General features: G+C 40.5%; 1 protein-coding gene and 1 long non-coding RNA gene across 3 annotated transcripts in view; both read left to right on the forward strand.

The window, feature by feature from the left end:
* Positions 1-17,686, forward strand: part of NEBL (nebulette) — a 574,345-nt gene that overhangs the window by 230,630 nt on the left and 326,029 nt on the right. The gene's annotated exons all lie outside the window — the stretch shown is intronic.
* Positions 1-17,686, forward strand: part of LOC128660226 (uncharacterized) — a 51,948-nt gene that overhangs the window by 1,267 nt on the left and 32,995 nt on the right. For both annotated transcript variants that reach the window (XR_008402516.1, XR_008402517.1), the window contains exon 2: positions 3,480-3,557. This is a non-coding gene — a long non-coding RNA (uncharacterized LOC128660226). The remainder of the gene's footprint in view (positions 1-3,479; positions 3,558-17,686) is intronic.

Genomic DNA, 17,686 nt, shown 5'->3' on the forward strand with positions numbered 1-17,686 from the left:
GGGGGAAACAATGATTAGTGGATTACAGATCAATCAATTGATCAATATGGCGGACGGATGAACGGCGCTTAACGTTATATCATTAAAAGGAAAAAACTAAGAAGATCAGTATAGACTACAAATTTGATGAATGAAAGTCTCCTTAATTTTTTTAATTCTATCCTATGACATGAGCGAGTATTCTCAAGTTTACATTCACTTTAAGTTCTGGCTTTGGATTCTTCATTAAATCACGGAACGCATTAGGACAGGTTCTCTGTCTGGAATATTGTTTGCACACACATTAATAAATATGAGCCACAGTGTGCAATTCATTTTTTTTTTCCAATTTAGTTTTTTTAAATTTGCATTGTTCTCTTGGCATCATTTATTGAAAAGTCATGCACATCTTTCAAGCACTATTTATCTGTCTATCTGTCTATGTTTGTCCAACTTTCTTTAAAATATATTGAATAGTGGATTAAAATAATTGTGCAGCATTTGTTTTTAAAAATGATGGCCATGGATTACAAGTGGAGCAGAAAATTGCGCTTTCGCAAGCAAATGTGCACTGGTATTGCAAGTTAAGCGTCTGCATTGCCTGGAAAGGTTTGCAGTCAAAAGATTGGAGCCTCGTTCTGTTGCCGTGAGACAAGGCAAGGATCCTAGCGCAACGCAGGGGATAAGTTGTGCAGCGTTAGGCACAAATTAAAAATATATATGAATATAAATACACATATTAACATATAAATATATATGTATATAAGCATATACATATATATTTAAAGTAAAAACACAGTCCCCATAGACTTTAATGTAAAGGCACTTTTTAGTGCCTTTTTTTAACACTCCACATCCCCTCACTTTAATAACTTAAATAAAGATGCTAATAATTTTTATTTACGGAAATGAACTGTCCACTTTATTTGGGGGGCAATTAGGGGACTTTTTTTAATTAACCAGAGGTCTGACCTCAGCTCAGAGTGCTCCCGCGACCATGTGGGAGCATTAACTGGCCACTTGGAATGACTGGTTATTTAACGTGCACCCGTAAATGACACATTTTCCCCTTTATGGGCGCATGTTAAAATAGCGCTTTACTTGTGATGTAGCCCTATGTTGGGATTTCACAAAGCTTATGTGATTGAGAATCACTTCTACAAATGAGTGTTGTAACGATGAACACATAATATAATCATTGCTCATTTTGTAATGCTGTAATCAAGTGGGTAAGCTTCTAATGATCTTATTGAATTTTCATTAATTTGTAAATTTATGTTAACTATGTCAAGAGACCAAAGAAGCACCAATACCCCCACACCTTAAAGGGACAGGAAATCCAACATTTTTCTTTAATAATTCGGAAAGAGAATACAATTTAAAAAAAGTTTCCAGTTTACTTCTATTACCAAATTTGCTTTGTTCTCTTGTTTTTCTTTTTGAATGGATATCTAGATAGGTAGGGGCTGATTTATTAAAGTCTGGTGGACATGATACGCTGTAGCGTATCATGTCCGCCAGACATCGCTGAATGCCGATAGCATACGCTGTCGACATTTAACATTGCACATGCAGTTTTGGTGAACTGCTTGTGCAATGCTGCCCCCTGCAGATTTGAGGCCAATCGGCAGCTAGCAGGTGGTGTCAATCAACCCGATCGTATAGGATCAGACAGATTAATGTCCGCAGCCTCAGAGGCAGCGGACCAGTTAAGGAGCAGCGATCTTAAGACCGATGCTTCATAACTGCATCAGGGGCATCAGGGGCCATTCGGCCCTTGATATATCGGCCCCGTAGTGTGCACATATCTGGAGAACTACATGACAGGAAGTAGTGCTGCCATCTAGTACTCTTGCTAACGTATAACATTGTTGCAAAACTGCTGTCATATAGTTCTGCAAACACATGCACATTCCTGAGCTTACCTTTCTGCTTTTCAACAAACGATAACAAGAAAATGAAGAGAATTTGATAATAGAAGTAAATAGGAAAGTTGTTAAAGATGGGAGGCTCTATCTGAATCATGATTGTTTTTTGGGGGGTTATGTCCCTTTAAAGGGAAGGAGTAAGTTTGACTTTACTATCACCTTAAAGGGACAGTTAAAAAAGATAGATAACCCCTTTATTACATTTCCCAGTTTTGCATAACCAACACAGTGATTACCTTTTTTTAAGCCTCTGCAAACTTCCCCCTTATTTCAGTTCTTTTGACAGACTTGCATTTTAGCCTAGTGCTTACTCCTAGGTAACTTCACGTGCATGAGCTCAATGCTATCTATATGACACACATGAACTAACACCCTCTAGTGGTAAAAATTGTCAAAATGCATTCACATAAGAGGGAGCCTTTAAGGTCTAAGAAATTAGCATATGCGCCTACCAAGATTTAGCTCTCAACTAAGAATACCAAGAGAACAAAGCAAAATTGGTGATAAAAGTAAATTGGAAAGTTGTTTCACAATTACATGCCCTATTTGAATCATGAAAGTTTATTTTGGACTTGACTGTCCCTTTTAAACAAAATCTCTCACATTGGTACTACGCTTTAATTAATTAATTAATTTTACGTTTGAATCTTCTTTCATGAACTTTAAGACTACAAAGTAATATTAAAGGGACACTGAACCCAAATTTCTTTCTTTTGTGATTCAGATAGCACATGCAATTTAAGCAATTTTCTAATTTACTCCTATTATCAATTTTTCTTCGTTATCTTTATATCTTTATTTGAAAAAGAAAACATCTAAGCTAAGGAGCCAGCCAATTTTTGGTTCAGACCTCTGGACAGCACTTGTTTATTGGTGTGTGAATTTATCCACCAATCAGCAAGAATAATCCAGGTTGTTCACCAAAAATGGGCCGGCATCTAAACTTACATCCTTGCTTTTCAAACCAAGATACCAAGAGAATAAAGAAAATTTGATAATAGGAGTAAATTAGAAAGTTGCTTGAAATTGCACGCTCTATCTGAATCACAAAAGAAAAAAATTGGGTTCCGTGTCCCTTTAAAATTGAATGTAAACGTAGCAGGACATGCATGTAGTGGCTGTGTAAATCATAACTGGATAACAAATAAAACTCCCACAGCCCTATTGGGGATAAGGGACAATAACAACAACAACAAAAAAAAGTAAAAGAAAATTATGCATAAATGAGCACAGGAACTTGAATTGTCCTAAAACAGAATAACAAACAAACAAACAAACAAACAAACAAACAAACAGAATCCCGTATATGAAATGTTCAATTTAATGGGTACAAACACAATATGAATATAATGTCCCTTTAAGGCAAGTGCTTATGTGTTTTTTTTCTAAAGTGTAATCAGCCTCAGCCATGCTTTTCATAATGCAATTGCATAAACAATCATTCTTATAATACATAGGCATTGCCATATAAGCTTATTTATTGTACATGTAAAACCATAATGGAATAATTGTTGTATTTTTTATTTTTATTTTACAGGGTTATAATGAAATAAATGTTTTTTATGTACTTAGAAATACTGACTACAGTGACTCTCTGGACACAGGAGGTTGATGTGTAGGAGTTATCATTGATAAACGTAGCCTGTTAAGGTGGGTAAATAATGACTAAATATAATATGCCTAATATTAGTTGTGGATACTAGGCTTTGTGTGACTAATATGATGTTTTATATGTGTATATAATATAAAATACAATGGAATATCCTTGAATTATATTTCAAGCATTCATATTATAAGCCTTGTGAAGATAGGGCTTCTGACATGTAATGTAAATTGTGAGTATAAAGATATATTAGTAGACAGATGCAAAGCATCTATATATTCATATACAAAGGCACTCTAATGGAGCTGTGAAGTTAAAAAAACCTAACAACTATCACTTGAGTGCTGACCCAACCGCGTTTAACCAAATGTGCTATAGCTGACATGAATTATCAATAGTTTACCTTCTAATGTTCTTCACATAGAAGAAAATGTTCCTTTTATTTTTAAATAGATATTTCTATTTGTATCTGATTGTTTTTTTGTAAAAAAATATATCTATATATCTGTACCGGCACTTCTTCAAAGCACAGCAAGAGTTAAAAAGGCACTGATATATAATTATTTTATATATTTTTTTAAATAGCAAATCCGTTGCGAATACACAGCCCGCATTGTGACTTTTCGCAATTTCCATTATGCTGTTATTACAAGTTTTAAATTAACTTACTTTTCTTTCCTATGATATGGTGAGTCTACGGCTTCATCAATTACTGTTGGGAATATCACTCATGGCCAGCAGGAGGAGGCAAAGAGCACCACAGCAAAGCTGTTAAGTATCACTTCCCTTCCCACAACCCATTGTCATTCTTTTTGCGTTTGGTGCAAGGAGGAGGTGAAGTTTTTTGGTGTCTGAAGAAGATAGGATTTATTTCACTTCAATTAAAATTTTATTATTTTGAAAGCCAGAGTAGGTTTACTCTGATCTTTCCTCTCAAGTTTGGGTCTAGCAGTACTTCCCCTTAGTCTTTTCAGTAGGGCAGTGGTGGCTTTAAAGCAGTTAGGAACTTGTGGGGTGGGCCTCACTGTGTTTCCTAGCATGTTGCTGCCCTGATATAGAAAGCCAGATTAAGTTTACTCTATTCTTTCTGTTTTCCACAGGTCTCTGTGAGGAGTGGCATCCTCTCATACTGGGTGGGCTGTCCTCCTGCCGGACAGCTGGATGTGCAGGTGTCAGAGATATGGATTGTAACTGGAGATTATGGATCTCAACTGCAGAGAGGAAAGAGTTGAGCAACTGAATAAAGGATTTTTACCCCTGTTAACTAGTTACAGGAGAGAGCAGGTCAAGCGGGTAATAGCAAAGTCAATTGTGTATGAGCGTCTATTCAAGTGAGACCACACTCCTGAGTACAAGTTCCAAGTTTAGAGATCAAGTGGCTGAACAACTCCTTGGTGAGAGTGTTTAAGGAGCACTTTGGTGCTATTTACTCCTCAGGCAGGAACGGAGTCAGAGCCTGTGAGGGGAGACGAGCCACCGCTGCAGATAGCTGACAGCCTGAGAGGGGTGTGTAACGTCTGTCCAATGGCGTGCGAGTTCACGCTGACAGGCAGAGACTGTGTGAGAAGTTTCACAGCGCGGCTCCAGTGCCGGGAGGCTGGTCGATGAGTGAGGTTAACGGAATCCCAGGTAGCTGGAAAGGGCAAGTCTGAGCTGCGGCACAAAGAGAGTTCAGATGAACAGTAACTCCGTGTGTTGATAGCGGAGGATTGACTGCAGAAGTGTTTGGTTATACCGACAATGATTAGGCAGTGGTCCTGGGTAGCAGTACAATCAAATAGATTTGTAAGTCCTTAGGTCCGTTAAATGTGGAAGGTATAAGAGGGTGAAGGTACCCTTAAGTGTTTTAGTTGTAATCCAACGTTTAGGTAGAGGTTAATCACTTAGCCAGGAGGTTTAGAACATGCAGCTACTCGCAAGTTTGCATGCTGAAAACTAACATTAATTGGCACCTGGAAGGGGGAGGTGTAGGTTTAAGTAAGCACTGCTTAAAGGTGTACACAGATGCACATAAGAACATGACAGATCCCCCCCTCAAGGAAGCTGCACCGCAGCAGAGGGTCCGGGTTTGTCCGGATTGTTACGGTGGTAACGAGTAATCAGACGAGAAGCATTGAGGTTGGTGGAAGGTTCCCAAGAATCCTCATCAGAGGAGTAGCCCTTCCACCTAACCAGATACTGCAACTGCCCACGATGATGTCTGGAGTCGAGAATTGAAGATATTTCATACACGTCCTCCTCCAGAACCACAGGAGGTTGAGGTTGATCTGAAGATTGTAGTCTGGTCGGAACATATGGTTTTATCAACGCCACATGAAAAGTGGGGTGAACCGGGATTTCTGGAGGGAGAGCTAATGTTACAGCGTTTTCGCCGACGACATTAGTTATCCTGTAGGGACCAATGTACATTTGTGAGAATTTTCGTGAAGGTGTTTTCAGTTTCAGATGTTTGGTCGAAACCCAACCCATATCCCCTGAACGGTAGAGTGGTGGCTTGCTTCTTTTGTAGTCATAGTATCTTTTCTGGTTTTGCTGGGTCAAATGTATATTGTCTTTAAGAAATTTGAAGATGTCTGATAAGGAATTTGCTGTATCGTCAACATGAGGCGAGGAGGTGTTCAGATGTGGGAAGAGATGGAAGGGTGGATGGTAACCATAGTTCGCATAGAAAGGAGAACATTTAGTAGATCCATTCAAGGAGTTATTGTAGGCGAATTCTGCCATCGGAATGTTGTTCTCGCATTCATCCTGTTGGTGGGAACAATAACAGCGAATGTACTGTTCAATCCACTGGTTTACACGCTCTGTCTGCCCATTGGTTTGCGGGTGGTATGCTGTACTATAGCGATGGTTGATTTTAAGAACAGCACATAGTTGTCTCCAAAACTTGGAAGTGAACTGCGAGCCCCTGTCGGATACTATGATGGATGGTAGACCATGAAGTCGGACGACATGTTTCAGGAATAGGGATGCAGTTTCTGAGGCCGTGGGCAGCTTTTTGTAGGGAATGAAATGGGCCATTTTCGTCAACAAATCAACAACAACTAAAATGGTGTTAGCTTGGTTAGATAAAGGTAATTCAACAATAAAGTCCATACCAACGGTATGCCAAGGTCTTTCTCGAATGGGCAGTGGTTGGAGGTAGCCAGATGGTTTGGTCTTTTGTGACTTAGAAACAGTACAGGCATGGCATGACTTGATGTAGTTGTCTACGTAATGTCTGAGGTTAGGCCACCAGAAATTTCTACCAATGAGGTCACTGGTTCTGTGGATGCCTGGGTGTCCCAATAGAGGAGTATCATGATGGTCATGTAGGACCTCTTCTCTGAGGTTGGGAGGTATGTAAATTTTACCCTTAACATGAGAAATTCCCCTGGTGTCGGTTTGTTGTATGTCCTTGGGGACCGTTGTATCAACCTGTTGTTGTGAACGTAGAGTATGAATGAAGTCTTTAGTGAGACCGAGGAAATGTTGCGGTGGAAGGATAGATTGTGGTTGTGTCTCAAGGTCCTGTCGTAGTAGATGTCTAGAGAGGGAGTCGGCCTTACCATTCCGGGAGCCTGGCCGATAAGTAATGAGGAAGTTGAATCTGGTGAAGAACAAACTCCAACGAGCTTGTCTGGCAGAGAAGGTTTTACTGGACTGAAGATATTCTAGATTCTTGTGGTCGGTATAAATCAGTATTGGGTAGATTGTTCCTTCCAAGAGATGCCTCCAATGTTCAAGAGCTGACTTAATCACGAGAAGTTCCTTTTCTCCAACAGCATAATTTTGTTCGGCTGAGGTCATAAGTCTGGAAAAAAATGCTACTGGATGGATAGGTTCTGATGGACTTTTGCGCTGTGAGAGAATTGCACCAAGAGCGTACTCAGATGCATCAACTTCTAGGATGTACTGAAGATTTGCATCTGGGAATCGGAGGATGGGAGCTGTAGTGAAGCATTTCTTCAGGAAGTTGAAGGCATTTTCGGGTTCAGGTGTCCAAAGAAAATGAGTTTGAGTACCTGTAAGTCTACAGAGAGGTTTTGCAATCATTGAGAATCCTTTAATGAACTTGCGATAAAAATTTGCGAAGCCTAGGAAACGCTGAACCTGTTTCCTGTTGGTAGGGGTAGGCCATTTAAGAATGGTGTCGATTTTGCCTTCTTCCATTTCAACACCAGAAGAGGGGATTTTGTAGCCCAAGAAGGTGATTTCTTCAGTGTGAAAGGAGCACTTCTCTAGTTTGGCATACAAGTGGTGTGTTCTTAATCGACTTAACACCCAACGGACATGTTTCTTATGGTCCTCCATGTGTTGTGAGTATATCAAAATGTCGTCTAAGTATATTACTAAGCAAACGTCCAGTAGATCTCTGAATATATCATTGATAAAAAACTGGAAGGTAGCCGGGGCGTTGCATAGCCCAAACGGCATAACAAGATGTTCATAGAGTCCGTAGCGAGTCCGAAAAGCGGTGAGCCACTCGTCCCCCTCCCTGATCCTTATCAGATTGTATGCGCCTCTTAAATCCAACTTGGTGTAAACAGTAGCTTTACTGAGGCATTCCACTAATTCTGGGATCAGTGGTAGAGGGTACCTGTTCTTTTTGGTTCTTCTGTTTAACTCACGATAGTCTATGATGGGCCTTAACGTTTTATCCTTATTCTTGACGAAAAAGATCCCGGCACCTGCAGGGGAGGTGGATGGTCTGATGAACCCTTTCCTAAAGTTCTCCTCTAAGTATGCCTTGAGATGAGCTAATTCAGGTTGAGAGAGAGGATATATACGTCCGTAGGGTATGCTGGAACCAGGCAACAACTCAATAGGGCAGTCATATATGCGATGAGGAGGAAGAGTCTCTGCTTGCTTTTTGTCGAATACGTCAGAGAAATCTTGATATTCTTGTGGTATTGTTGCCTGGGAGACTTGTAGTACCTGTTGATGGGGATAGCAAGAAGTCTTGCAGTATGTTGAATCAAGTTCAACTTGTAAGGACTGCCAAGAGATCGTAGGTTGATGTTGCTGCAGCCAGGATAAGCCCAATACTATGGGGTATAAAGAAGAAGGAAGGACATCGAAGGACAAGTACTCAATGTGCCCATTACCTGTAGTAACCTTGAGTGGGATCGTGTGGTGTGTAATAGGCCCAGAACTAACGTAGGTTCCATCAATGACACGTATGGAGACAGGTATTGCTTTGACACACAAGGGTATTTTATTTTTATTTACAAGAGAGAGATCAATGAAATTGGAGAATGCTCCGGAGTCAATGATTGCTTCCGCTCTGAACAGCTGGAGGTCCCACTGTAGGGATAGAGATAAGGTACAGTAAGCGACATCAACCACTTTATTTGTCAAACAATGAGTTATAGGTTTGCACTTAATTCTTTTTTGACGTAGTAGAAGAGGACAGTCCTTAACAGGATGATTGGGAGAAGCACAGTACATACAGAGATTCTTCTGCTGACGGCGATGTCTTTCATCCATTGTTAAGGGCCCCTTGGTGAACCCAAGCTCCATGGGTACGGATGACTCCTTTGTGCTAGACAACCCAGGTGTATACCTTTGGGGTGCATCGGATTGTTGTCTTTCTGACCTCCGTTCTCTGATTCTCCGGTCAATCTGTACAGACAAAGTCATAAGACCCTCCAGGGTCCTAGGGAGATCGGTACGGGCAAGTACGTCCTTTAGAGCATCAGACATTCCCAGTCGGTACTGGTTGCGCAGAGCTACCTCACTCCATTCTGAATCCTTGATGTAAAGTTTGAATTCGGATAGATATTCCTCTACAGGGCGGCGGCCCTGTCATAGTGAGCGCATTTTGACCTCAGCTGTCAGTTGTTTCTGTGTGTCTTCATATAATAAACTCATTTGAGTGAAGAAATCAGAAAATGAAGTGAGGATAGGGTCATTATTTTCGAAGAGGTTGTCAGCCCATACCCTAGGTTCACCAGATAGGAAGGAGATGACAGTCATCACCTTAAGTCTCTCTGTATGGTATGTCTTGGGCCTCATTTGAAATAGGAGGTAGCAGGCATTTCTGAATTGTCTGAACAATTTCCTGTCGCCAGAGAATCTCTCAGGCAGACACACCTGCGGTTCTGGTGTGTTGTCTCTAACGGCTGCCCTAAGACTGTCATTCTGCAATTGCAGCTCTCTAAGTGCTTGTGACAATTGGTCAACCCTTTGGGAGAGGTTGTATACCACATTTGGGAGGTCTGCTGGATCCATGTTTATTCCTTTTTTAGGCCAATTAATATGTCAGAGATATGGATTGTAACTGGAGATTATGGATCTCAACTGCAGAGAGGAAAGAGTTGAGCAACTGAATAAAGGATTTTTACCCCTGTTAACTGGTTACAGGAGAGAGCAGGTCAAGCGAGTAATAGCAAAGTCAATTGTGTATGAGCATCTGTTCAAGTGAGACCACACTCCTGAGTACAAGTTCCAAGTTTAGAGATCAAGTGGCTGAACAACTCCTTGGTGAGAGTGTTTAAGGAGCGCTTTGGTGCTATTTACTCCTCAGGCAGGAACGGAGTCAGAGCCTGTGAGGGGAGACGAGCCACCGCTGCAGATAGCTGACAGCCTGAGAGGGGTGTGTAACGTCTGTCCAATGGCGTGCGAGTTCACGCTGACAGGCAGAGACTGTGTGAGAAGTTTCACAGCGCGGCTCCAGTGCCGGGAGGCTGGTCGATGAGCGAGGTTAACGGAATCCCAGGTAGCTGGAAAGGGCAAGTCTGAGCTGCGGCACAAAGAGAGTTCAGATGAACAGTAACTCCGTGTGTTGATAGCGGAGGATTGACTGCAGAAGTGTTTGGTTATACCGACAATGATTAGGCAGTGGTCCTGGGTAGCAGTACAATCAAATAGATTTGTAAGTCCTTAGGTCCGTTAAATGTGGAAGGTATAAGAGGGTGAAGGTACCCTTAAGTGTTTTAGTTGTAATCCAACGTTTAGGTAGAGGTTAATCACTTAGCCAGGAGGTTTAGAACATGCAGCTACTCGCAAGTTTGCATGCTGAAAACTAACATTAATTGGCACCTGGAAGGGGGAGGTGTAGGTTTAAGTAAGCACTGCTTAAAGGTGTACACAGATGCACATAAGAACATGACAGCAGGTAAGTGCCTTTTGTCTTATGGGGCTAGGAGACTGCCACTGAAGGGGTATGTCTCTGGGCACTGAAAGTGGGACATTATATCCTTAATGGAGGATTTTTTTCTGGCAGGGGCAGGCACTACATGGCATGTGAGTGGAGACTTGGGGTTAACTCCTTTAAGGTCAGGAAGGAGTTAACCCTCTATAGGGTGTTCAGTGTTTTTCCTACATACTTTTATTAAGATTTAATCATAGAGACTCTGTTCTTAGAGTGGAGAGAAGTGCTTTTTAACACAGTCTGCTTCTCACAAGTCTTTTCTATATAGCAGACGTATGTTTAAGTTTTCAGATGCGCCTTTTCTCAAACGAATGCTTGGCTTTCTAATGTTTAACGTGTTTTTTTGATAGACACTTTCCTTTAGACTTATGAATGTATGTTAGTACAGGAAGCCATTTGCATGTGTTTTGCCTATGTACTCCTTTATAGAGAAAAATGTTATTTTCCCTATAGCTTGTGGAAACAAGAACACACAGGGGAATCTGTTCATAGGAATATTTCTTATGGTCTCTTGAGGACTATATAGTTTTTTTCTTTTAAACTTTCTGTTCCTCATGTTTAGTATCTGTCTTTGGGAATAAAGATAATCTTTGAGCCTCATACCTAGCAGGACACATTTTAGAAAAGCATAATTTGTCTATTCATTTCTGTGCGGCAGAGCTAGCTAAGGCTATTGAAGTGCAGATAGGTTATTGGCCTCTGACCCTCATGTCTCAAAGGATGATGCTGTTCAGGCAATGCCACAGCTTTCTCCTTACTCGTCCCAAGCCTCTATGGCATCACATGCAGTGCCCTGCGGTTCCTCTCAATCTCCCAGAGGAGTGTATTTGCCTGCAGATTTTGCAGCTCAGGTATTCTCTATGATATCTGCAGCTTTATCTGTTTTTTCTTTCTTCAGGGAAAACGCAAGAGGAAATTTGAGACTCAGATTGAAAGGTTTTTGTCCCACCTTCTGCTACACAGGTTGACATTCCTCATAAGTCTGATAAGGAGGATGTGTCGGTAGCTCCCGCAAGAGGAAATTTGAGATTCAGATTGAAAGGTTTTTGTTCCACCTTCTGCTACACAGGTTGACATTCCTCATAAGTCTGATAAGGAGGATGTGTCGGTAGCTCTGAGGGTTAAATCTCAGATTCGGACAATATAATTCCTTCATCTGATACTGAAGTAGTATCCTTCTGATTCAAGCTTGAACACTTTTGTGCATGGTTAAAGAAGGTTTTGGCTAATTTGGAGTGACTCCATAATGTCTGTCATTGTCAACCCTACAGAATCTAGTAAACTTTATAAATACTAGGATTCCTCTGTGGAAGTTTTTCCTTTTCCAGACCGTGCTGACAGATTCTTCACAGGAATGGGAGAAGTCAGGGATTCTTTTTTCCCTGTCTCCTGTCTTTTAAAGGATGTTTCCTGTCTCTGTCCCCATTAAATATCATGGCGCATGGTGCCTAAAGTAGTAGGGCATTTCTACTCTGGCTAAGAGAACTATGATTCCTAGAGAGGATAGCTGTTCTTTTTAGGATCAATGGACTGAGCGGGAGGCTTATATGGAAGTTTGTATTGCCACTGGGTCAAGTGTGGCATCTTATTGGTGCAATGCTTAGTTTGATTCCAATTTGGTAGGGACTCCTTTGGAGGAGATCCAGAACAGAATTAAGGTTCTTAAGCTAGCCCACGGGGCGTTGTTTGTAGCTATATTCTTGGTCAGTGGATTTTTCTCTGAGTTCAAGCTTCTGGCGCTTCCTTAAAAGGGTAAGACCTTTGTTGATCCTGCTTTGACAGTAATATTTCTGATATACGGGTGGAAAAGGGTTTTTTCTACCACAAGACAAGATATAGACATAAATAGACATAAAGGAGTTTGTCCCCAATCCGGGATCGGCAAGTGGGGGGCTAAATCTCTCTGTCTTCAAACATGTATACGAGATGTCCCAGATAGGCTGTGGACATAGTGTCTCAGGTTTTCTACACAGAATTTATACCTTTCCTCCCAGAGACAGGTTCCACCTCTCAATTTATCTGCAGGCCAGATAACAGTGAGACATTTTTGAAGTGCGTTTGGGACCTCTCTTCCCTGTGAGTGTTAGTTCCTGTTCCTGTATGGGAACAAGGTCTAGAATTCTATTCATTCCTGTTCATGGTTCCCGAAAAGGAAGGAATTTTTTGTCCTATGGTAGATCTAAAGTGTCTCAACAATTTTTCTCAGGGTACCGTCCTTTCAAGGTGGAAACCAGGGGTTTCATTCTTCCTTTGATTCAAAGGGTCAGTTCATGGTGACCATAGACCTGGAGGACATGTATTTTCAAGTTCCTGAGTTTTGCCTTTATGTCAGAAACTTTCAGCTTGTGACTCTTCCCTTTGACCTTGCCACGGCTCCCAGAGGGGGTTACCTTGGCAGTGATCAGGTTTCTGGGAATTGCTGTGGTGCCCTTCCTGGATGACATAATGGTTCAGAAGCCATCTTTTCAACAAGTAAACTCTCATATAGAGATCTTGTTGTCTTTTCTTCATTCCCACGGATGGGAAGTGAATCTGAAAATTAGTTCCTATGTTTCAGCTACAGGAGTAGTTTTCTTAGGGACCATGTTAGTTTCCCTATCTCTGAAATTTTTTTTGTCAGAGGTCAGAAAATAGAGGATTTTTTCCTCTTGCCTCTTTCGGCACTCTACTGTCTGGCTTCAGTAGATCAATGTATGGAGGTAATTGGTCTGATGGTTGCTTCATTGCTCGATTCCATCTGGAAGTCTGCTGTTATGCATGTTCAGATAGTGGACGGGAATCTTGTGATTCTGTCTCAGAGGATAGATCTATATCTATCGACTTGAGATTCTTCCCTGTGGATCAGAGTGGGGAATTATTGGTAGAGCGCTTGATTTGCTTACGAGAGGTAGCGGGATTGTTGCCCGCATTCTCCAGAATCTTTTGGGCTTCTCAAGAGCATCTGTCTCTGTCCTGAGTTATAGTGACCACGGTCGCTAGCCTGTTGGGTTGGTGACTATGGACTTGGGAGGAGCCTGCTCTCCCCATAACCATCTTGGAGTGGAGAGAGATCTACAATGCTCTGATGGCTTGGCCTCAGTTGTCTTAACCGGTTTTTCAGGTTCTAGTTGAATAATTTCACCTCAGTGGTTTACATTTACCACCTGGGAGGAACCTGGAGTTCCGTTGGCATGGATTGTTCGGTGAGCGGACACTCACATTCATTGTTTATCTACTATTCACTTTTCAAGATTGGATACCGGGAGTGGACTTCTTGACCAGTCGGATTTTTCATCCCGGGGAGTGGGTGCTTCTTCCGGAGGGGTTGTCCAGGAACCCTCAAATGGGGGGTGCTGGAGTTGGAGATGGCAGTTCGCCAAGTTTGCAAGTTAGGTTTTGGGTCAAGAGATCAGCAGGCTGCTCTGCTAAATTTCATGGCAATTGCTTGGGATTTCGTTCTGATTGCTCTCCTTCTATGAGTCATTGCTCGTATCAAATGGGAGTGAGCATCAGTATTTTAATAGTTCCTGCATAGTCTTGCAGGATCTGCTATTCAGACCTAGCGGAAAAGTATTTCTTCCGCATTGGTGGTTGTTCCTGAGGAAGGACCTTCTAATTCAGGGTCCATTCTTTCATCCAACGTTAGTTTATTTTGAAGCTTTCTGCTTGGAGATTGTATGCTTAGTTCTGTATAAGTGTGGTTTTTCTGAATCGGTCATTGAGACCATGATTCAGGCTCGCAAACCTGTTACTGGTAACTTTTACCTTAAGGCATGGCGTAAATTCCCTGATTGGTGGGAATCTCAGGACTACTCTTAGAAGTTTTTGTCCTTCTCCAGGACGGTCTGGAGGACGGTTTGTCAGTCAGTTTTCTGAAGGGTCAGATTTCTGCGTTATCCTCTTTTACACAAGTGTCTGGTGGATGTGCCAGACATGTAACTTTTTTCCCAGACCCTGGTTAGTATCAGGCCTGTGTTTAGGTCTATTGCTCTTCTTGGAGTTTAAACCTTGTTTTAAGGTTTTGCAGCAGGCTCAGTTTGAGCCATAGCATTCCATAGATTTAAATTTTTTATCTTGGAAGTTTTCTTTTATTGTTATATCTTCTGCTCAGAGAGTTTAGGTACTCTCAGCTTTGCAGTGTGATTCGCTTTATCTTTTTTCGAATAAGGCGGTTTTTTATCCTAAGTAGAAATACTGTTTGGAAATTTGTTGTTCCCTCTCTGTGTCCTCATTATTATTTCTTGTGGAACCTATGTGCACAATTTGGATGTTGTGCGTGCTTATTATTTTTCTTCTGTTTTTGTTTGCTTTCTCTGTATCAGAAAGCTACAGCTACTTCTCTTTTATCTGGTTAAGAAGTTTAATTGTTTCCTTTTCAAACTGCAGGGCTACAGTCTCATGAGAGAGTTATAGCTCATTACACGAAGGCTGTCTCTTTTTTTTGAGCTTTCAAAAATGAAGCTTCTGTGGAACAGATTTGCAAGGCTGCAACTTGGTCTTCCTTACATACTTTTTCCAAATTTTATAAATTTGATTCTTTTGTTGTGGCTGAGGCTTCTTTTGGGGAAAAGGTTCTTCAAGCGGTGGTGCCTTATGTTTTGGTCTGCCTGTCTTGTCCCTCCCTATTCATCTGTGTCCTCTGGCTTGGGTATTGGTTCCCAACAGTAATTAATGAATCTGTGGACTCACCATATCTTAGGAAAGAAAAGAAAATGTATGCTTACCAGATAAATTTATTTATTACCGGAAATGGTGAGTCCACGGCCCCGCCCTTTATTTCAAGACAGTTATTTTTTTACTAAATCTCAGGCATCTCTACACCTTGTGTTACTCCTTTTTCTCCATTTTTTCTCCCTTCAGGTCGAATTAATGGGGGTTGTGGGAAGGGAAGTGATACTTAACAGCTTTGCTGTGGTGCTCTTTGCCTCCTCCTGCTGGCCAGGAGTGATATTTCCAACAGTAATTGATGAAGCCGTGGATTCACCATATCCAGAAATAAATTTATCAGGTAAGCATAAATTTTCGAGTGCCTTATGTTGCGTTAAGCCGCATAGCCCACACAGACCACGTTCTGACATATTTCCCCATAGGGATCAATGGAGATTTTTTTTTTTTTAAAAAACACCTGCGATCGCATTCCCTATTGAAGTCTATGTAGAAAAAAAAGTGGCCCAAAAACCTAACACCCTACCATAAGCCCCTAATCTAATAACCCCTAAATCGCCATCCCCCCACAACACGAACACTAAATAAAGTTATTAATCCCTAAACCTCCATCCCCTACATCGCAAAGTATTAAACTAATATCTAACCCCCTAACCTAACACCTTCTAACTTACTCCCAATTAAAATACACCTAAATTAAAGTAAAAATAAACTAACTACCTTTAAAAAAATAAAAACTTACCTGTAAAACAAAATTAAAACCTACGCTTAAACTTAAAAAAAGCAAAAAATTGATTACAAAAAATTACAAAAAATACAAAACCTACACTACAAAAAACCCTAATATTACAATAAATAAAAAAAACTACCATTACAAAAAAGGAAAATTATCCAAAATAAAAAAATATATTCCTATTCTAATACCCCAAAATCAAAAAACCCACCCCAAAATAAAAAAACCCACCCCAAAATAAAAAAACCCCTAATCTACAAATAAACTACCAACAGCCTTTCGTAGAGCATTGCCCTAAAGCTTACAGCTCTTTTACATAAAAAAATACAGCAATTAACCTCTAACAATACAACCCCCCAACATTAAAAGAAAATGTAACTAAAAAATCCCTAATCTACCCATTGCCTGAAAAGTGCAATTGAATGGGCATTGCCCTTAAAAGGGCATTCAGCTCTTTTTCTGCCCAATATGAAAAAAAAAGCCCTATTTTTAAGAAAAAAACCCAGCCGGAAGAAAACAACAACCTAACACTAAGCCCAAAATTGGTACTCACCAGTAATGAAGGGCGGCGCTCCATCTTCATCCCTGCGGCGATCTGGGTTCATCCAGACTTCGTAGCGGCCACCAGGAAGAAGATAAAAGATGGACCGCAGCCTCGATGAAGATTGAAGAAGATGGTTCCCCGATGGATGAACATGGAAGGCCCAGGGATGAAGATGAAGTACCAATTTTTCTTTCATTTTTTTGTGCAGAAAAATAGCAGAATGCCCTTTTAAGGGCTATTGGTAGTTTATTTGTAGATTAGTTTTTTATTTTAGGGTGGTTTTTTTTTTTGTATTAGAATATAATTTTTTTATTTTGGATACATTTTTTTTGTAATGTAGCTTATTTTTAATTTTTTGTAAGGGTAGTATTTTTTAATTTTTGTAATGTTAGGTTTTTTTGCAATGTAGGTTTTTTATTTTATGTATTTTTATTTTATTTTCAAAGTAATGTGCAGTGTTTTTTCATTTTAGTTTAAGCTTAGGTTTTAATTTTGTTTTACAGGTAAGTTTTTTTAAGGTAGTTGGTTTATTTTAAATTTAATTAGCTGTATTTTAATTGGGGTTAAGTTATGGGGTGTTAGGTTAGGGAGTTTAGATATTAGTTTAATAATTTGCGATGTGGGGATGGCGGTTTAGGGGTTAAAAGGTTTAATTAGGGGTTGAAATGCGGGGGGGTGGTGGTTTAGGGGTTAATAGGTTTATTTAGTGGTTGTGATGCGGGGAGGTGGCATTTTAGGGGTCAATAGGTTTATTTAGTGGTTGCGATGTAGGGGGATGATGGTTTAGGGGCTAATAGTGTAGTTTATGGGTGTAGGTGTACTTTGTAAGGTATTTTCGATGTGTTTTGTGAAACTTTTTTGTTTCACAAAATACATTTTACTACAGGTCTTTGAGTGCAGAATGGATTGTTGTGGTATAGGCCATATTGCACATGGTAAAGACAGAATGCTCAACTTGTAATACCAAATCAATGACTATTCCGCATGCAAAGACCATATTGTGTGCGGTAAAGCCATACCGCGCGACTTGTAATCCTGGCCTATATGAAGTAACAATGATATATGCCAAAGTTTACTATAGTATTAAATAATAAAAAAGTAAATTGAACAGATCGTCCTG

The sequence above is a fragment of the Bombina bombina genome, chromosome 5 (genome assembly GCF_027579735.1).
Source record: "Bombina bombina isolate aBomBom1 chromosome 5, aBomBom1.pri, whole genome shotgun sequence".
Lineage (NCBI taxonomy): Eukaryota > Metazoa > Chordata > Amphibia > Anura > Bombinatoridae > Bombina > Bombina bombina.